The sequence below is a fragment of the Protopterus annectens genome, chromosome 3.part0, assembly GCF_019279795.1.
Source record: "Protopterus annectens isolate FY-2018-M chromosome 3.part0, PAN1.0, whole genome shotgun sequence".
NCBI classification, from domain to species: domain Eukaryota; kingdom Metazoa; phylum Chordata; order Ceratodontiformes; family Protopteridae; genus Protopterus; species Protopterus annectens.
The window spans coordinates 1,122,857,161-1,122,879,654 of NC_056731.1; the positions used below are offsets into that span (position 1 = coordinate 1,122,857,161).

The window sequence follows — 22,494 nt, forward strand, 5'->3', positions numbered from 1 at the left end:
ATGACCCTATTCAAGTGCAACCTATACAACTGGATGGGACACCATAAATTCACCCCGGGGCTTGTATCTATGTCCCTCCATGGACAGTGGCAGCCTGTGCTGATCATAAACTTGCTCTGCAAATAATGACCAAATGACCAAGGTCAATAAGGGAATACAGGCATGTGACGATGCGAGTTATTTCCATCTGTGCCAGGAAAAGTGGAGCAGTGTATGCATAACATATACCAGCACAGTTGGCTAGAGTTTTGTACACAATTTTTTTTTCATTTGACTAGCACACTGACTTGTACAGATTTGTAAATAATTTTCTGTCATTTGACTATCACACTGACTTGTACGGATGTTTATGTTAAAAATGTATCAACAGTGTTATTATAACTGATTAAATGTTTATGTTTAAACAAAGAATTCTATAATTTTCAAATACTGCATTCTACCATAGTCATGTGATCAAATGTGATGTCATTCTATAACCAGCACTTAGGGGATAGACCACACAGATCAGCTTGTTTTGTTTTCTTTTCTTTGGAACCTGATATAAAAATCTATGACAGTTATCACAGTCAGTTCAGTTGTAATCAGTTAGAAGTTGGAAGCTCATCACCTTGCTTTGCGGAAGTAAGCATCTCAGCATCCAGTCTTGCCTTACTATATTAATTAGGATAGATAGGGAGCAGTTCTTCTTTAGACAGTCAGGAATTACAGTGAAATTAGCTATGTAGTAGTTTTCTGTATCTGCTTGAATATGTCCAACTGTATTAATTTTATTTATCCTGTGGCTGAAACACTGATGTTTATTGCACTTAGATATTTAATATTTACATGTTTTCTATTTTAATATTTATTATTAAATATTTTATACCTTTCATTGCAGGTGATCTTTTTGAGATTATCTTTAGCATCTTGAGAGTACTTGTGCTTATTTTAGTTACAACTTGGCTATTCCGAAAAGCCTTGCTGCTTGGGTTACACTCTACCATTTATATTAGCATTGATTTTACTCAGTATAATTGGATACCCTTTTAAGAGCCTGATAGTGACTGATTGGTGGCAAGATTGTTACCTTATTGTTTAGGCATAAGGGAACACATCTAGTAAATCTGTGCCAGCCTTACCCAGGAGTGTGTGTGTGTGTGTGTGTGTGTGTGTGTGTGTGTGTGTGTGTGTGTGTGTGTGTGTGTGTGTGTGTGTGTGCGTGTGTGTGCGCGCGCACATGCATGTGAAAATCAAGTACCCAGGTGGGAGTGTGTCAGTTACTTGGAATTGGGACACAGTGCTTCAAAGTGAGGCTTGATTGGGATCTGGGAGACAGAGAGAGTCCAGTCCCTGGTATGGGGGGTGTGCTTGGTGTGCTCTTTGGGGAAACTGTGCTTGATGCAGAGAGTTGCATTTGAAAATACTGCGTAAATCCATTCCTATTTTTAGTGAAAGTCTCTCAGCGGTGTCAGTGGTGAGGATTGAGGCTCCTTGATTATGGGCATAGGGTAAAGAGAGGCCATCACATATTGGTGGCAAAGAGGTGGGATATTAACTGAACTTCAGTAGCCTGTGGGCAGTTATCACTGAAGGTGTGTGTGTGCTCTCAAAAGCCACAAGGTAAACATACAGGGTTTCATTTTCACAACAGCTTTATTCATTTTTGTTGGTTTAGTTTAATCAAGGAAAGCAAGCAAAGATGTCAGTAGAGGATTGTGGTAAGCTGACAAAGAACTAGTTGGCCAAAGTTTGCAAAGCCAAAAGGACTGATACATGCTAACCAGACTAAAGAGGAAATTATTTCAGCTTTAATCACAGCTGCAGCATGGACCAATGGCCAGATGGACAACCAGACTGGTGTTGAGGATGTGGAGTCTTCAGAAACAGGACAGTTCACTTTGTCCTAAGAGGACTTAAAAATCCATCTAGAGTTAGAGAGACTTGAACTGGAGACCAAAAAGAGACTTGAAATGGAGGCTGAAGAAAAGAAGAAGCAGTGTCAGCATGAACTAGATACCAAGCATTTGGAGTTGGAGTCAGAATACAGACTGCACTGTTTGGAGACCGAAGAGAAACTGCAATGTTTGGAGACCAAAGACAGACTGCTTCATTTGGAGATAGAAGAATATGAAAGATTGCGGTGATTGGAGGCTGAAGAAAAACAGAAGCAGTGACAACACGAGATAGAAATGCTGACCCTTCATCAGGGTCATGGAGGTAATGGGGAAGAGAATAATCAGACCCCAGAAACAATAAAGGTCAGTAAATTTCTTACACAATTTGCAGAGGGGGCTGACTTTGATAGTTTTATTCATATATTTGAAAGAGTATGTAAACAGTATAATATTGACCAAGAGCTCTGGGTATGGTTCCTGATCCCCTTATTCCATGGTAAAGCTGTAAATTCTGTTTCTAAATTGTCTAATACTGATTGTTTAAACTATGATAGAGTGAATCAATGTTTATTCAACTGTTATAAGTTAACATCTGAAGCTTACAGAAAAAAGTTTGGAGATATACTTGAAGGCCTCACCTTGCTTTTCGCGCAGAAGTGGGTGTGTTGCGAATGATTGACGACCAGGTCTGCATATGTAATGAGCCATGATTGACATGGCATTCTAATCAGCTGACAGCCCTAGTTTATCCTCTTACAGATTAATGATCATATGTGCATTAAATCAATGACCGCTACACACACACACACACACACACACACACACACACACACACACACACACTAAATACAAATGATGATCATCGTCCATGTTCCTATAAATAAGTCTACCCCCTTCACGCTTGTTCCTAGTTTTATAAAAGTGAGAACAAAGTTGCACTCAATACTTTTGTGACGTTTGCTATGACGTATAAAAAAACACTTACAGAAAAAGACATTACTTCAAAAGTTGCAACACTTTCTTGGAACATGGATAGCAACCCCTATTGTGCTGGATTGTCATAGTCACTACACCTTCCCATGTGTTTTCATAGTGGACTTGTACTTCTCAACTGTCTGGATTTCCACCTACTTTTGGTCTTTTCCTTATAAAATTGTTGGTTTTCTGCAAACCGTTGAGGGCTGAAGTCAATAAATAATGACACACATATACCGCTCAACCTTTTAGAGCAAGAAATCTGGACAAAGCCATAAATAAAAGTGGGACAAAGGCCATCCAAAATAAGGGGAAGTTTTTTAAATATTGCTCAAACTTAGAAATGTACAGCGATATTTTACTCGGAGAAACAATAAAGTCAGCACTGTCAGATAGTTCAAACTATCAGTAACATCGCACAGTATAAAGTATCAAACAACATAGCTATATAAACCATATTGGTTTATTGGACGTTATGGATATGAACACTAGATTCTACATACTTGAAACATATGCTAGTGTCGCTATTGAGGGAATGCATATTCATTAGTGTCCGATTACGAAATAGCACGGGGGCGGGTTTTGGGCAGGGCTTGCTACTGCGCATCTGGTGAGGCCCTCAAGTACAATATTGCCAAAAGTTTTGTGAACATAGATGCAAGGCAGATGAAACTGTATATGATTATATTGGTGAGTTAAGAACTTATTTGCATAGGTAAGTGAGTGGGTGTCAGGTCACCATATTTGAAAGACTGGCAGACCTTTTGGTGAGGGAACATGCCCTTAATACTTTGCCTGAGGACATGAGAATCTGGTTTGCAAACCGAGTGTAACTGCAGAAGAGCTGGGGAGAAAAGGGGATCTCTACTTGGCAAGCAGAGCATCACTGCACAAGAAGGGGATACCCAGTGCTGCACATGGGTATAATGGAACCCATAGTGGGCAGCCTAAACCACCTCAACAGAGTCTACCCGTCACAGGGAAGCCACTAGTTCAGGTACATGGCCAGGGTTAGGGATTAGATGTTTTAAATGTAATCAGAGGGACCATGTAGCATACAAATGTCCACTGAAGCAAGGTAGAGAACAAAATACGAGGGAGCCAGCAAAAGGGAATAACAGTGTGTCAGTAGTAAGTTGCCTGAATACAACAGGGGGTACAAGGGTACCAAACTATCAACAGAGTTTGTATCCTATCTTAGTGGATGGAAGACAGGCCACTGCTAAGTGAGACACAACCTCTGACATAACTATTGTGAAGCCTGCAGTTGTTAAAGAGGAGCAGTACTTACTTGGGCAGTCCACACCAATTACAGATTTAGGAGGGATCCCATCCCAAATACCTTTGGCCAGGGATCACCTTGATGAGGAGCGAAGAAAAGGAAGCAAGCAGGTAGCTGTGTATGAGGATATTCATGCAGATGTCTTGATAAGGAATGATTTTGATAATGCAGTACCTTGTGCGCATGCAGTTACATGCAGTCGGGCTTGGAGACACATTGTAGGTCTGGTAGCCTGGGGGAGACACAGACAGACCCCACACCTGGAGCTGGGGGTGGTGATGTGGCTATTTCAGGGAGAGAGCTACCCTGTAGCAATGAGTCTGAAGGTGAGCCACAGCTGCTGGTAAGTACTGATGTTCCCTTGCACAGAGCGAATGCAAGAGCAGTGGTGAGCGGTAGTACCCTGGCTGACAGTGATTCACCTCTGCCAGAAGATACCAAACTTTCTGTGGAAGGGGAGCTGGGAAGGGTCACAAAGGTAGAGTTGAAACAGGCTTAGCTCTCAGATCCTACATTGTAGGTCTTGAGGCAGGTGGCTAGGGACGCACCTCATCCTCAAGTAAAAGGAGAGTCTGTATTCTGGAACAAAGGGTTACTGTGGAGACAGTGGACCCCTGAGGGAGGGCTAGAGAGTGAGGTAATACAGCAGTTGATAGTGCCTAGAGCCTACCTTCTGGCACTTCTAGCCATAGCCCATGACATTCCTTTTGCAGGTCATATGGGCATAAAGCATACCAAAAGATGTATTATGCAGAACTTTTACTGGCCTAGGATTGCAAGGGGTGTAACAAGATACTGCAGGATCTGTGAGCAGTGCCAAAAAGTAGGCAAGGCAGGAGACAAGTCAAAGCTCCTTTTGATGCCATTGCCTGTGATTGAGGAGCCATTTCAGAGGGTAGCTATGGATATTATGGGGCCTCTGTGTACCCCAGGTTTCACAGGAAAGAAGTATATCCTGGAAGTAGTAGGTTATGCTACTAGATACTCTGAGGCAGTAGCTCTGTCTTCCAGTGAGGCAGAGGAGGTGGCAAATGCTTTGTTAGAGATTTTCAGCAGGGTAGGTTTCCTGAGAAAAATACTGACTGACGGAGGTGCCAATTTCATGTCATACCTGCTAGCTTGTCTTTGGGAGTGTTGTGAGGTGAAGCACCTAAAGACCACCCCTAGACTAACGTTCTTGTGGAGAGGTTAAACTCTACACTATTGACCATGTTACAGACATTTGCAGACCAGTTTAGGAGACAGTGGTGCTGTGGTAGCGTTGTCGCCTCACAGTTAGACATTGCCCGTTCGATTCTCCATTAGAGCGTCTTCTGTGTGGCGACATGCGTGAACGGGCGTTCCTTCGTTGAAGGTTGTGCATTAGGCCTGGCAAGCCAGCACGTAAAACTCTACTGCCAATCATTAGCGGACCGGAGTTCCGCTGTGGCGATCCCTAACCGGGAAAAGCTGAAAGACACAAACAAACTGTTTGCATACAGAGACGTACCCAGGAATCCACAGGTTTTTCACCTTTTGAATTGCTGTATGGGCATAGGGTGAGAGGGCCTTTAGATTTGATTCATGATGAATGGGAGGGTGACTGTGAATCCCAGAAGGAGTCTGCTGTGGCATATGTCCTAAACCTCAGAACAAGGCTTACAAAGCTTGTGGGCTTGGCCCCGGAAAACCTTTCAGGAATCCAACAGCAGAAAAAGATCTAGTATGACAGGAATGCTCAAGCCTGAGAATATACTGGGGACAGCAAGTTATAGTGCTCATTCATATCAGACACAATAAGCTGCAGACAGCTTGGGAAGGAACTTTCAAAGTGGTAAGGAATGTCAGTGATGTTAACTACATGGTTAGAACTTATAGGCAGGATGCAGGGGCAGAAATTGTAGCATGATAACACAATGCAGCCTTACCATGATAGAGAGTGCCTTGTGCTGAGTATCTGCAGTGGATGGCAGGAGGAGTCCGAGGGGGATATAATGACTGATCTCCTCAGTGGGGCTCACACTGACACCTCAGTGGAAGGGGTAGCAATGTCTCAGTGGCTATCCCCTACTCAGGTTCAAGAAATCCAAGCAGTGTTACAGGAGTTTGGGGACAGGTTCACTGGGAAACCTGGGTGCACCCACCTGCTACAGCACCATGTGGATACAAGACCCCAAAGGCCTAACAAGCAGGCCCCTTACAGTGTGCCTGAGAAAGTCAAACAGACTCTGAGGGAGGAGATACAGGAAATGTTGGAACTATGGGTAATTCAGGAGTCCAGCAGTCCCTGGGCCTCCCCAGTGGTACTGGTACCAAAGAAAGATGACAACACCAGGTTCTGTGTGGACTACAGAAAATGAAATAATCACACAGAGTCAGATGCTTACCCCATGCCTAGGACAGATGAAGCCTTAGAGCAGATGGGTGGGGCTAAGTATCTAACCATTTTTGATCTGACCAAAGACTACTGGGAGGTGCCCTTGACTTCCATCGTTACAGAGAGGTCAGCCTTTGTGACTCCTTTTGCATTATACAAGTTCACAAAGATGCCCTTTGGAATGAAAAAATGCCCCAGTGACCTTCCAGAGGCTGGTAGATCGTATCCTAGCAGGAGCAGGAGATTATGCCCTTGCTTACCTGGAAGATATTGCCATTTACAGCCATCCCTGGAATGAGCAGCTTCAGCATGTCAGGGAGGTCCTGGCATACTGCAAAGGGCAGGGTTGATCATTAAGCCCAGTAAGTGTCAGGTGGGTATGGTAGTGGTCTCCTACCTGGGACATAGAGTGCGTAGTGGTAAGATCAGGCCAGAACCTGCCAAAGTGGAAGCTATTCAGGCGTGGCCTACCCCTGTTACCAAAAAGTAGGTGAGGGCATTCTTGGGGACAGCGGGGTACTATAGAATTTGCTTTCATTTACAGTATAATAGCTGCTCCTCTCACAGACCTGATGAGGAAAAAACAGGCCAGATAAGGTAGTGTGGACCTCAGCCTGTAAGCAGGCATTCCAAAAGCTTAAAGGGGCTTTGAGAGGATCCCCTGTGTTAGCTAGTCCACATTACAGCAAACACTTTGGTGTGAAGGTGGATGCTTTGAACTATGGGGTGGGGAATGTACTCAGCCAGGTTTCCTGACAGGGAGAAGAGCACCCAGTTATATATCTCAGCCATAGACACCAACCCATGGAGGAATGTTATGCATCTGTAGAAAAAGACTGTCTAGCCATAGTAGGCTTATTGACAGACCACAAAAGGTATGTGTAGGCAACAAAACCTCGATGAGCATCACAATATTTCAACGATGTGTTCTGAGTCCCCTGCTGTTCACTATGCTGACCCATGACTGCATCACTAGGTACAACACAAACTACATTATTAAGTTTGCGGATGATACTACAGTGGTGGGTCTCATCAGCAATGGTGATAAAAAAGCCTTCAGAGTGGAGATTAACCAACTGATTGTCTGGTGTGACAATAGCAACCTGTGCCCAATGTGAATAAAACAAAGAAGATAATAGTAGACTTCAGGAAAAGACACAAGGCTCATTCTCCACTCACAATCAAAGAAGAAACAGTGGAAAGGGTGAAGAGCACCACGCTCCTAGGGGTGCATAATGCTGAAGACTTGTCCTGGTCAATAAACACCAGTCACATTGTCAAGAAGGTGCAACAGGGTCTACAATTTCTAAGAAGGTTGAGGAGAGCAAAACTACCACCTTCAGTTCTCACAACTTTCTACTCTCCAGAGGGTGGTGAAAGTGAAGGAGAGAATTATCAGGTCCATGCTCCCACCTATCCAGGACTTGCACTCTGCTCAGTGTCTCAGCAGAACCATGAAAATAGTCAAAGACTCTACTCACCCTGGCTATGACCTGCTCTTGTGTTTGCCTTTAGGAAGGAGATTCCATAGCTCATGTTGCAAAACCACCAGATAAACAGAAACTTTTTTCCATAAGCCATCAGACTTCTGAACTCCAGTAATAACATACACCATGCCGGTCTGGAGTCACAACACTGAAGTAATTCACAGACATATGCAATAACTCTATGAAAGTACAATCTTATACCGTATGTGCAATATTAATGATACCAAGTTAACATTCTGTGCAATATACCAAGTTAGCATTTTGTGCAATTTAAAATCTGTCTGATTCTGATCTGTGCAGTATTTTGGGTACTGACGAAGACATGTAAGTTGAATAGTCTTGGTACATGTCATTCTACTTGTTACTGCACTGCATAAATGTGTTACTGTTGTTATTGTTGGATTAGCATTAGTATAAGTGTTACTGCTGTATTAATATTATCAGTATATGTTGCATCGACATTGAGTTCGAAGTAATGCAATTTCATTCAGTTGCACTGTTGTGCAGTCTGAATGACAATAAAGTTCACTTTGACTTTGACTTTAGTATGGGCACTGCAGAAACTTCAACCCGATCTGCATGGAAGCAAATTCACTATAGTTACAGACCACAATCTCTTAACATTCTCCCTTTCCACTTTACTAAAAAAAATAATTCTAAGCTTCTTTCCTGCCTTCCTGCAACTAGTTTAGTCCAGACACAGATTTGCTGTATCCTGGACTGTATGTAAGCTTCTGAGCCCCCCAAGCCTTTCTGTGTTGGAGGGAAGCCTTCTACCTTATTAGTGGGAGTGGTAAGCATTAGGTAGCCTATCTACCACAAGAGGAGTGGTTTCTGGCCCAGAAATTGTAGTTTATTGGCCGTTTGGGCAGTTTTTCCATCTCTTTCAACTTTCTGGTTTAAAAGCCTGCTTTTGCACTTGTTTCCCACCTTTCCTGTAACTAGTCTAGTCCAGACACAGATTTGCTGTATCCAGGACTGTTTGTAAGCTTCTAAGCAGTGCCAAAGTCTGCTCTTCAATTTTTCCCTTAGATCTATTAGTTCTCTCCTCTCCTGCACTTTTACTAGCTTATTAGTCTAGCACTTTACCATACCAGACTTCTTGTAGCAATTATTGAAGCAGACAAAAGAGCTATCAGCACTAAATGTTCTACAAGGAAACAGCTCCAGTACTTATTAATGCTCACCCCTCCCGGCATGTCTAAAGGTCAGTTCCCATTTCATTCTCCTATTAACTTGGTGAACTTGGGCATCCTGAGGGAATGTAGCAACTGCCTCATTTACACAGACAACCCTCTCCTCTTACCTCTCAGCACTCAGACTTGCAAGAGATGCACTTATATATCCAAGTTGGAAGCCATGCACTCTCCAGCCAAGAGCAGAATAGCTGGTCAAGAGGAGAAGGTCAACATTGCACCACACCACATGAAACAAATAGCCCTCCAGAACACACACCAGTGCTGCCTTCACATAAAAACACAAACTGCACACCTACCTTCACGGAGGCTCTCAAAAATTTACCCAAACAGCAGAGACCTCCAAGGCAGAAATGCATTCGACCACAACAACACAACACTAATCAAGAGACATAACTCTCCTAAACAGCGTGCCACTCAACCAAAGCCCCCAAGGCAAAACAGCATGCCCAACACACTAGTCATAGGTGACTCAGTAGTGAGGCACACTGATGTCCCACTCACTAGGTTGAATAAGGAGAAAGTAATAGTCAGCTGTCTGTCAGGCACCAGGATCCGTCACATAACGCATGCACTCATGTCCCTCAACAACAGCTACAAATATGACTGTTGTCAATGTACATGTGGGTGTGAATGACCTGAGAAGTACCTCCCTGGACTACATGAAAAGAGACGTGGAGGAGCTCTTGGATTATGTAGCCCTGGGTGGGTATAACCCTAGCCCTGAGCAGCATCCTACCATCACCCAAAATGATACCACAGTACAAACAGAAAATGATTTTCTGGTGTCATTCTAAGGGGATCCAGTATCTGTCTGCCTGGGATGACATGATTGACAGATCTCGATGCTTTGCCACAGATGGCCTGCATCTTTTACCCCTGGGCTTCTGGATACTGGCCAAGGCTCTTGCCACCCCTATAGTGCCTTTTTTAGGCGGTGCTCCAAAGACCAAATTACCACCATAACATCTACAAACAAATGCAATCTGAGGGTCATGCTGCTCAACACTAGAAGTCTATATCTCAAAATGCACTCACTCAAAACTCTCCTTAAAATGGAGAACATCGACATTTGTGGCGTAACAGAGACCTGGTTCAAAGCAGCAGAAAGCACTCCTGCACTACCAGGCTATAACTCATTCCACACCTTTTGGCCCCATAACTTGGACCGAAGCTCCAAAGGCGGTGGTGTTTCCATATTCATAAAGGATGCACACACCTCTAGACTAGCAGCTGAACATAATGCATCTGAGATACTTCAGGTGCAGCTAACATTGAGTAAGACAGTGAATGAGGTTGTAGCCTGCTATAGGACCCCCAACCATGTCCCAAGACTCACACTCCATGTTCCTAAGCACCCTGGAGAATATTAGGGGTCCAACCTAACACTCTCATACTGGGTGACTTCAACTATCCCTCCATTAACTTGGAAAACTACTCATGTACCAATACACTTGCCCAACGTTTCCTAGAATTCATGAATTCCTATGCCCTGGTCCAGCTCGCTCTTACCCCCTTTAGCTCTAGAGGTAGCAATATCCTTGACCTGGTCATTACTAACATGGGTGACCATTGTTCTACACCAATAGTCAACTCCTCCCTGGTTAGATCTGACCACAAACTAATCACCTTGGAAATCCACATCCCTCCCAAACCCACCCCCCGCAAAGGTAACCACCATAAAAAACTTCTCCAAAGCTAACTTTGGGCTCCTAAAACAGAGGTGGCTAACTTCAAGGCACCCATGCAAATGGAGATCAGTTGCATGACCACCAAATCATGCACCAATGCACTGTATGAACACGGACACAAATGCATGGTTCTCTCCATACCCAACAGAACCAAGATGATCTCCTCCAAAAAAAGGAAGCCAATCTGATAGTACCCTGCCATAAACAAACTCTACAACAGAAGGAGGAAACTGATGCAGAATAAGGTGATTTCCTAAGACTGGAAAAACTCCCTTATCAGCCTCAACAAAAAGTAGAGATTCCCTCATCAAATCCTCTAAAGCTAGCTATGAAAACAGAATTGCAGCAAATAGTAAAGACAACCACAAGGCCTTCTATAGTTATGTAAAGAATCTCCATGACAATACCCAGATTTGCTCTGAACTACTGCACAATGGTACCTCCTATACTGAGCCAACAGATATTGACAATATACTGGCCGACAGATTTAGTGCCAACTTTACCCCCCAGAACACACACCAGTGCTGCCTTCACATAAAAACACAAACTGCACACCTACCTTCACGGAGGCTCTCAAAAATTTACCCAAACAGCAGAGACCTCCAAGGCAGAAATGCATTCGACCACAACAACACAACACTAATCAAGAGACATAACTCTCCTAAACAGCGTGCCACTCAACCAAAGCCCCCAAGGCAAAACAGCATGCCCAACACACTAGTCATAGGTGACTCAGTAGTGAGGCACACTGATGTCCCACTCACTAGGTTGAATAAGGAGAAAGTAATAGTCAGCTGTCTGTCAGGCACCAGGATCCGTCACATAACACATGCACTCATGTCCCTCAACAACAGCTACAAATATGACTGCTGTCATTGTACATGTGGGTGTGAATGACCTGAGAAGTACCTCCCTGGACTACATGAAAAGAGACGTGGAGGAGCTCTTGGATTATGTAGCCCTGGGTGGGTATAACCCTAGCCCTGAGCAGCATCCTACCATCACCCAAAATGATACCACAGTACAAACAGAAAATTATTTTCTGGTGTCATTCTAAGGGGATCCAGTATCTGTCTGCCTGGGATGACATGATTGACAGATCTCGATGCTTTGCCACAGATGGCCTGCATCTTTTACCCCTGGGCTTCTGGATACTGGCCAAGGCTCTTGCCACCCCTATAGTGCCTTTTTTAGGCGGTGCTCCAAAGACCAAATTACCACCATAACATCTACAAACAAATGCAATCTGAGGGTCATGCTGCTCAACACTAGAAGTCTAAATCTCAAAATGCACTCACTCAAAACTCTCCTTAAAATGGAGAACATCGACATTTGTGGCGTAACAGAGACCTGGTTCAAAGCAGCAGAAAGCACTCCTGCACTACCAGGCTATAACTCATTCCACACATTTTGGCCCCATAACTTGGACCGAAGCTCCAAAGGCGGTGGTGTTTCCATATTCATAAAGGATGCACACACCTCCAGACTAGCAGCTGAACATAATGCATCTGAGATACTTCAGGTGCAGCTAACATTGAGTAAGACAGTGAATGAGGTTGTAGCCTGCTATAGGACCCCCAACCATGTCCCAAGACTCACACTCCATGTTCCTAAGCACCCTGGAGAATATTAGGGGTCCAACCTAACACTCTCATACTGGGTGACTTCAACTATCCCTCCATTAACTTGGAAAACTACTCATGTACCAATACACTTGCCCAACGTTTCCTAGAATTCATGAATTCCTATGCCCTGGTCCAGCTCGCTCTTACCCCCTTTAGCTCTAGAGGTAGCAACATCCTTGACCTGGTCATTACTAACATGGGTGACCATTGCTCTACACAAATAGTCAACTCCTCCCTGGTTAGATCTGACCACAAACTAATCACCTTGGAAATCCAAATCCCTCCCAAACCCACCCCCCGCAAAGGTAACCACCATAAAAAACTTCTCCAAAGCTAACTTTGGGCTCCTAAAACAGAGTTGGCTAACTTCAAGGCACCCATGCAAATGGAGATCAGTTGCATGACCACCAAATCATGCACCAATGCACTGTATGAACACAGACACAAATGCGTGGTTCTCTCCATACCCAACAGAACCAAGATGATCTCCTCCAAAAAAAGGAAGCCAATCTGATAGTACCCTGCCATAAACAAACTCTACAACAGAAGGAGAAAACTGATGCAGAATAAGGTGATTTCCTAAGACTGGAAAAACTCCCTTATCAGCCTCAACAAAAAGTAGAGATCCCTCATCAAATCCTCTAAAGCTAGCTATGAAAACAGAATTGCAGCAAATAGTAAAGACATGCACAAGACCTTCTATAGTTATGTAAAGAATCTCCATGACAATACCCAGATTTGCTCTGAACTACTGCACAATGGTACCTCCTATACCGAGCCAACAGATATTGACAATATACTGGCCGACAGATTTAGTGCCAACTTTACCCCCCCCCCCCCAGGGACCAATCACAATACCAGTAGATTGCCAGGCACCCAGTATTACTGCTGCACAGGTTAAAACAGCACTATCCAAGGTCAAGAATACAGCTTCTATGGGACCTGACAATATCCCTGGCTGTGTTCTACATGATCTATAGATTGAACTGGCACCTCACCTGTGCACCCTGTTCAAGCACAGCCTCACCTCAGGCTTTGTCCCTACTGAATTGGCACACTGCTACAGTCATCCTCTCCACAAAGGAGGAGCGACTGCAGACCCTGGCAGCTGCTGCCCCATTAGCCTGATGAGTCTGATATGCAAAGCTATGGAACGCATCATCATGGACCTAATAAACAAGGATATAGGAAATCTCCAAACTCTGGATCCCACAAAGTTTGGTTTTGTGAAGGGTAGATCATGCCTGCTCAACTTGGTCAACTTCTTTGAGTCAGTCACCAGAGCTGTCGATGAAGGCAAGGTGGTTTATACAGCCTATCTTGATCTGCCAAGGCCTTTGATACCATTCCCCACTCAGGAATCATAGAAAAACTCACTAAGCTAGGCATTGACCCCTATATCACTAGGTGGGTTGCAAACTGGCTCACAGGTAGAACCCACAGTGTGAAAGTAGTTGACTCCAAGTCAGACTGATGACTAGTCATGAGTGAAGTCCACAGCATTTGGTCCTGGGTCCTCTCCTGTTTGGGATCTACTTCTCTGAAGTTCAGTCCAACACAAAGGGACTCTGGCTGAAAAAGTTTGCAGACAATTGCAAGTTGGGAGCTATTATTAACTCCTCGAGTGATGTTGACATCCTACAGAAAGACCTCACTGAGACCAATGACTGGTGTCAGAACCATGGCTTTAAGCTCAATGCCAAACAATGTGTCCTCATTCCCTTTGGGAAAAATCCAGTTCCATGAATTACCACATCAATGGTAGTCCACTTGAACACAGAAGGAGTTATAAGAGATCTGGGAACACAGGTTGACAGCAACCTCTCTTTTGACCACCACATTGCCACTGTTTTCAGAAAGTCCTTCTATGTGGCACATCTCATAACTAAGGGTTTTGCATCCTGGAAGAAACGGTCACCAACTCCCTCTACTCTTCCCTCATTAGGCCAATCATTGAGTACAATGCCCCATTTGGCTTGTACCTCACTAAACACCTGCAACAACTGGAGAGGCCGCAAAATTACCTCACAAAGAGGATCCTAGGCCTTAAACATTTGTCCTATATGGGTAGACTAAAAAAACTCCAACTATTCTCTGTCTCATATCGCCTACATAGAGGTGATCTCTGCTTGACGTACAAAGCCATGTCTGACCCAGCTCTGTTAGAAATGCTACATATAAAGAAATCCTAATCCCTCACCACCACACGCTCCAGGGACCTCAACCTCATTACCACAATCAACAGAACATGCTGAAGGGACAGGTTCATAACCCAGAGACTGCCCATGCTATGGAATAGACTTCTTATACATGTCAAGCCAAGCACATCATTGGCCCTCTTCAAGAGAAATCTTCATGAGTGGATGGGAAATAGAAAATTCACCCCAGGGATCACTCCAGTGGCTTTACTCAACAGAGGCACTGAGAACTAAGGTCGGGTGGCATGATGCCAGGGTAATCCTATGGGCTAGGCATGTAAAGGCCCCAGGACTATTAGCCTAGTACACATCTATGAACCTATCAACATGGCTACATTGAGCCAGCCAGCAAAATTCCAAGTTATTAAGGTGGACCCTGGGGCTGCAGGCATATGATATGACAGTGCAGCACCATAGTGGGGTCAGCAATGCTAATGCAGATTCTCAAGGATCACTTGAAAAACTAGACTGAGTCTTCAAGGGAGGTGTGTGATGATGTGAGGTATTGCCAGCTATGCCAGGAAAGGTAAAAGAGTGGATGCGTAACATATGCCAGCATAGCTAGCTGGAGTTTTGTAAAGAATTATATGTCATTTCAATATCAAACTGATGTGTACAGGTGCTTGTGATGAAAATGTATTTGTAAAGCTGTTTGTATTAAAAATGTTCTAATAGTGTGTCCTGCTGGACAGAAATGAAATACAGCTGTATATCATACTGTATTGTAACTGTTGAAATGAATATTGTAACAGAGGATATGGGAAGAGAAGAGATTAATCTTAGTCCAGCTAACTTTGAAAAATAGTATATTCTGAAATTAAATTACTTCGTTTAGGCCATAAAGATTGTATCTTATAGTTCTGATTGCAGCCAGAGACAAAATGTCTGTGAAAACCAGGACTAGGAATCCTACTGTATTTTCCTTAGGGGTGAAACAATTGCTGCCCTGGAAAGGTGGAAGTTTTTGAAATGTTTTTATTGCTTACAGATGTTATAACACATCTTAGCAAAGCTCTATGTGTGTGTATTGTGATACATATGTGCTAGATTCTGGTTCAGTTTCTAGTAAAGGTGTATTGTGTAAGACCAGATGTATGTGATGTCATTCTGTAATCCAGCACTGAAATTATGTTTTAATACTAGATGAGACAGAGGTCTAAGGGCAGTCTTTTTGTGAAACCGGACAAAGAAGGACCACACACCCACATAATCTTGCCTTGCTCTAGTAAATGAATTAGAGAACAGTAATTCTTTAGATCGGTCAGGAAAATATAGTGAGATCAGTTAAGTATTGTTTTTATGTATCTCTGTGAACCTTTTCATCTGTGTTATTTTTAATATTTCATATTTCCTGTGATTGAAACTCAGGTGTTTATTGCAAATAGATATTTAGTATTTTCATGTTATTTTATTATTTATTATTAAATATATTTAAACATTTCATTGTGGCTGGTCTTTTACTGAATATTTTAATCTTTGGGAGTACTTATATTTGTTTGCTGACACTGTGACCACTCCTGAAAGCCTTGCTGCATTGGTCAAACACTAACATTTGTATTAGTATTAATTTTACTCAGTATAATTGGGTACCCATGTAAGACCTTAGAGTAGCTGGTTTGGGAGTGTTCTGGTGGCAGTATCTCTACCTTACAGTCTGGGCAGAGGGGCATAGCTGGTAATCTGTGCCAGCCTTTTCCAGGTGTGTGTGTGTGTGTGTGTGTGTGTGTGTGTGTGTGTGTGTGTGTGTGTGTGTGTGTATGTGTATGTGTGTGAAAATCAAATCTCAGAGTGTGTGTGTGTGTGTGTGTGTGTGTCAGCTACTTGGAACAGGGAAACAGAGAACTGGTTTCACAGACAGGTTGGTGGAGGACTTGGCTTGGAACACTTGGCTGAGGACTCATCTCTACAACTGTGTCAGTGGGGAGTCTTACTGGGGCCTAGGATAGATAGAGAGAGAGAGAGACAGGAAACCCAGCCCATGGACTGAGTGTGTTCCCTGTGTGGTCTTAATGGAAATTGTGCTTGGTGCAGAGAGCTGCATCTAGAAATACTATAGGTATATATCTTTGTTCCAAGTGAATGTCCCTCACCAGTGTCTGTGGTGAGGATTGAGGCTCCTTGATTACTGGCCCAGAGAAGGGAGATAACAGTCACATCTGTGTAGTGGTGAGTTAAAATAAATTACCTTGTCCAATTGTTGCTATTTTTATTTTATTACATTCTTATATTGGTGTATTCAGTCAATAATGTTGGCTTTGGCTTGTCTGTGGATAAAATTGACTGACGTTGTCATTTGTTTAAAATAAGTATTTATTACACTGGCATTGCAGAAGAAATGTGCATTTTTTCACTTTCTGTAAAAGTCAAACATCACAAACACAGTGGACTTACTAAGGAGCTGTCTGAGGTGTTTGGGGCAGGATGTGTGTGATAACAACTGATCACTGGCTGAGTGTTGCACTGAGTAGTGCTGCCATATAACACCACTTGGTTTCCCTGTTGAGTTTTTCACTGTTCATTCCTTCTATGTACAGTCCTTCTTTCTTTGTGGACTTTATCCAAGTGCTTTGTTTTTTTTTTCTCCCAGACACTCAGCAATAGAATATATGCCTCTGGCCATTTGCTCTTTTACTTTTCATCCCAATCTAACTACCAGAATGGTACACAGAAGATAACTGTCTTTTTGGATTGGTAGGAAACAGACACTGTTCCCGGAAAAACTGAATATATTTCCTTACTCATGATTTTTTTTTCAGGATATCATTATTAAGTCAAAAGTTATAAAAAAGAAATCTAAGATGCACTTCACTGCATTTACAATGACTTTTGAATCCTAGAGGACCCCATCTCAATTCAGTTACTTCCTCCATTCTTAAAATACAGTGGAGTTGTGGCCATTTTCAGAATGTTGAAAGCATGCAGAGGGGTAAAAAGTAAAATTAAGTATGAAAGCAAGAAGGAAGTAATCTGACTGCATGATGTGGGGCCAGGATGGGGGGAAAACAGAGGAGAACACTCTGGGAGTGCAGGACAGATTAGTGGGTAACAGGAGGAGCCACGGAATGTTGATTACAGCTAGACATCTGATGTGTGTGCAATCAAGTAAAGTGGCTATAAGGAGTGGGCTTGTACTGAAACAGTCTCTGGATGAAAGTGAAAGACTACATCTTTTTGATCTTAGGTAATAGTTATTGACCTGCTGTAATGCAGCCATGCCCCACTGTATTTGGCCCCACCCATTCAGTTGCTTCCTGCAGTCCCCCTTAATGTGAAGTCACCAACCACTACTGGCTACAGGCTCAGCCAAAGACACAGGCTATCTGTCAGTATAGACAGCTGGTAAAAGTAAGAAGACCCCATTCAGCTTATTGTATGCAGTTCTACAGACTTCATCTTTGCAAGACCTTGGTAGAATAGAGGAGGTTTACAGGATGGCAATAAGAAGGAGCATGAAGTAAGACGGTACCGTGACAGGGTAGCAAAACAGAAACATTTTAGTACACCATGGGATTCAACAAAATCACAAAGGGTGTTATCATTCAAAAATATGCACACGATCAAGATACAGTTTACAAATGTTAGACAGTTGAGGAGAAATGCCAATATATATATATATATATATATATATATATATATATACATACATACACACACACACACACACACACACACATATATATTTAAGTGTGGCAGATGACTAGAACAATTTTAATTTGCAGGAAGTATGGCCAAAAATGGTGAAGAAATTCAAGAATGCTTCAAATAGACATACGTTTATTTTTGTGAGGCTTGAGGAAAATAATATGTTGGGCCAGTAAAATCTATAGCTTATCACATAAGCAGGAAATATACAGAACAGTAGGGGATGTCAGTCCTTGTCTAACATTAAAGCTTCTCTTAGCCACTCTTCTCTTGTTCTCCAGAATATGCATTTTAACCCTCTGGTTTCTTCTGCTTTCTAGTGTAGACTTTACAGTATGTCAGTTTTCCCTTCTCTTGACTGTCTCCACCTTATATCTCTGTAAGGTCTCCCAAACTGCATCATTTCAAGTTAGCTGTAAAATCTGATATCTTTTTATAGTATGCTTTTATTTTTTGTTTTCCTCTTAACCATATTTATATAATGATTATGTGTTAAACCAGTAGAATACCTAGGGTGGGGTGAGAGGGGCAACTGCCCCAGGTAGAATGTGTTGGGAGGAAGCACAATCACCTGATTCCAATCATTCTTTAAGTCAATACCTACTTTTAAAAGCCAGTATTGCATTTGCAGCCAAACCTGAGAGTTATGGCAATCCATGTAGGCAGGGTATAGACTGTAGCAACTGTTTGCTATATTTGTAGCAAACAGTTTGTTACAGTTTAAAAGACGATTGTTTTGTACATAATATGTTGAAGGAGGGATCAGAGTTGGCATAGAAATGGGAGCCGAATGGCTTGGAGGGGTGCATGTCATGTATCTGGCCAGCAGGTTGGTGTGCCAGCAAAAGAAATGTCTTTTTATTTATTTATTTTGCTCTTTGGTGGAAGAGTTGTAGGAGGGACATAGATCTAACAGTAATAAGCTGATTGCTTACAATGTAGAAACCAGCTTATTACAGTAAAGTGCCTTTTTTTGTTCTTCACTTGAAGAGCTGAGGGTTTGGGGGTGCTCGTTCATGGTACTGGCCAGGTTGCTGGTTGAACCAGCAATGAGTCTGTGTTAAACCCTGCATGTGCCCCTCCTCTTTCTTACTTTCTGTTTAAATTTGTGATCTGTGTGTTTGTGTGTGTATGTGTGTGAAGGAGCAGGAAACATTTATTTTTTTATTATCCTTTGTTGACCAGGTTAGCACCACTAGGCTAGTAGCCTTTTTTCAGGGAATAACCAAGTTGGTATATATACTGCTAAGGGAAATTTGGCCAGGTCATTGTGGAACTTCCCTAACTGTTTTCAGTAGGTGCTGTGGGATCATTTACACCCACCTGAGCTACCATCAACTTAAACAGATTGGGTCTCTGTTTAACATCTCATCTGAAAGATGGAATACTCAGGATTGCAGCACCCCCTTATGCAGTAGTGGAGTGTCAGCAATCGATCTAACTGGTGTGGGAAAAGAACTTCAGCAACAAAGGCATGTGTGCAACATGTTGCACCACTGACATTTTGCTAAAGCCTATATCATGAACATACATTATAAAAAAAGAATCACCACTAGATACAAGTCACTCAAGCGCAAGCCTCAGCTTGAATTGTGCTACTACAGACATACACACACACACACACACACACACACACACACACACACACACACATGTTTATATAAAGAGCCAAGTAATTCAGCATAAACTAACCACACAAACAGATATGGTTCCAGTTTTCCTGCAATCACTGTCTTTAAAAAAAAATGTCTGCTCTGCTTATATTTCACATAATCCCAGGTGAGCATTGCTGCCCTGACATTACAATAGTCTGGTCAGCTCCAGGTTAGTACAACTGGCACTACAGAGTGGCCTGCCTTTATACAGCCTTTTAAAAGGAAGGAAAATATTCCACCAACATGTAAAAAAGTATCATTAGTGAATATATAAGTACTTAGAAACAAAACAATACTGGCTTAATGGAAATACATATAATTTCACAGTCTACCCTCTTTTGATTTCATTATCAACTGTAGATATCTTCTTGAGGGAATGATCACATGCATGTAATGTTTACTAATGAACTGCAAAGCTAAGGATAAATGGACTACAGCATTTTAAATATTAACATGCAATTAGTTTTTGCTAAGTGTCATTTTGTTCTGAAAAAAGTCATGAAACCATTTAGAATTTCCTATTACTACTGTTTCCTATTACTAATGCAATGTCAGCATTGTTCAAATGTTTTTGATATTAGTTTAAAACTCAAAGAATAATATACACTAATATTACATAAAATATTATGAAAGCATCATACCATTCCTTAGCACTAGAACATAAACTCATGAAAAAAGACAGGAAATTGTTCCTTACCATATGTTCTGCGAGTGCTTTATTTTGCTATAGTAAAGCCTCTCATTTACCAAATTTAACCAAACTACATATTACAACAGCACTCACAATATATATTAAGCATTAAAGTACTGCAAGGTAGAAGGCTATTAGATAATTATCACTCCCCTTCCAATAATACTTTGAGCTCGTTAGATAAGTGCACAGTGGGAAGAAAACCTGCAATAATGTTTTAGTAACCACAAGCCCTGGTGTGTGCAGCATATTTCTAAAATGGCATCATAAAAGCAAACTAAAACATGTTAGTGATTAAATCAGTATATCATCATTACTAGTAAATGAACTCAAATATGCAGTTTGACATATTAAAAATGTAAAACAAACTAGTCACTTGTATTGTCAGCAAGGCCTTTAGATTTTTTTGTTGTTGTTTTACCCATGCCATACACCCTGGAAAGCTTCAGAGGTGTGCAGAGCTTCCAAATGTATAATGCTCAGGAACTACACATATCTGGAAGTCTACAGACTAATTAGACAACTGTAGGTTTATCCCTCATTTTACCATAAGGCATTTAATTAGTAGTTTTTTTTACTATTATCATTCTTGGTATCAACACACCATCTTAGGCTCTGGCTGCTGCTGAGGTTAAGTAGTGAAAAAACAAATTTGGAAGGAAAGACACTGCTGCTCCTCTATGAAACATTTAAGACATAGTTCAACATTTACAGTTTTGTCATAGGTGTTCCTCAGGCTTAGCTCAGTGGTATCAGTGGATGCACATCTTAGCTGATTGGTATCACTGGACATGACAGTTGGCTTAAGCCAACAGTTCACTATGCATATTAAGCTCTTGCATATATCATGGGCTAGCAGTCAGATGATCAACTAGTTCAGATTCTCACTTGCTTTGTACCTACTAGCAGTTAGCTGCTTTGAATGAGAAAATGCCACGTCTGTGATGGCATTGTATGAAAGGGGAGAAAAAGACCCCAGCCAGGTGAGCAGTTATGCAGGCTGTCATTTCAAGATGCCATTGGTACTTTTGCTTGCTCTGGGGCTCAGTAGAGAATGCAGCAGTAGCCAAAGGAATGAAATTCCTAGTACAGAAAAGATGTTGTACCATAGCTTTCAAACGTCCAGAATTTCGCCAACTGTCCAGATTATTGCCTCGGATTTTTGGTCTGTTTCTCACAAAATTTGTGTTTTTTTTCTGCCAAATCATTCAGGATTAAAATTATTTAAACAAATGACATACATTCGAGTTTCCAGACTTCATATCCTTCACAAAATGCATGTTAATGCAAAATGTGCTATTGTAGTTACTTTCTACGTTTGTAAGAGCAATATTTAAAACTGTCCTTCATTTTGGGTCATTGTCCCCCCATTATTTTTGGCTTTGTTCAGAATTTTTCTGCTAACAGCTTGAAAGTTATGTGTTCCAACCACTTTTATACAAGTTGAGGTGTCCCCTTGTAACAGCATTCCATGATCACTTCTAGCTCAGTGGTCAAGACGGGATAACAATGATGCATAGCTTTAAGCAACAATAGACAGGCTGCCATCATAGTAAGTAAATGGCAGAGCAGTAGAATGTGGAGGGACTGAAAACAAACATTTCAGATTTGTATCTCAAACTGCCACATTACCACTTCTTCCCGAAATGGTTGCCATTTGCTTTATGGTACATATCCTAATTAAAGAGGCAGCACATACGTTAACATTTTTCCATTAGACCCTTTTAATTGTGAAACTAGCAATACAATGAGCACACATGGCTGTGAACATACATACCTCCTTGGCTCACTGACTTAACCTCTTTTTTTGCTTTACTTATGT

The 22,494-nt window shown here is 42.1% G+C and overlaps 1 protein-coding gene across 3 annotated transcripts in view; it reads right to left on the reverse strand.

The window, feature by feature from the left end:
* The window catches only part of LAMA3 (laminin subunit alpha 3), a 2,187,360-nt gene that overhangs the window by 884,836 nt on the left and 1,280,030 nt on the right, over window positions 1–22,494 (reverse strand). The gene's annotated exons all lie outside the window — the stretch shown is intronic.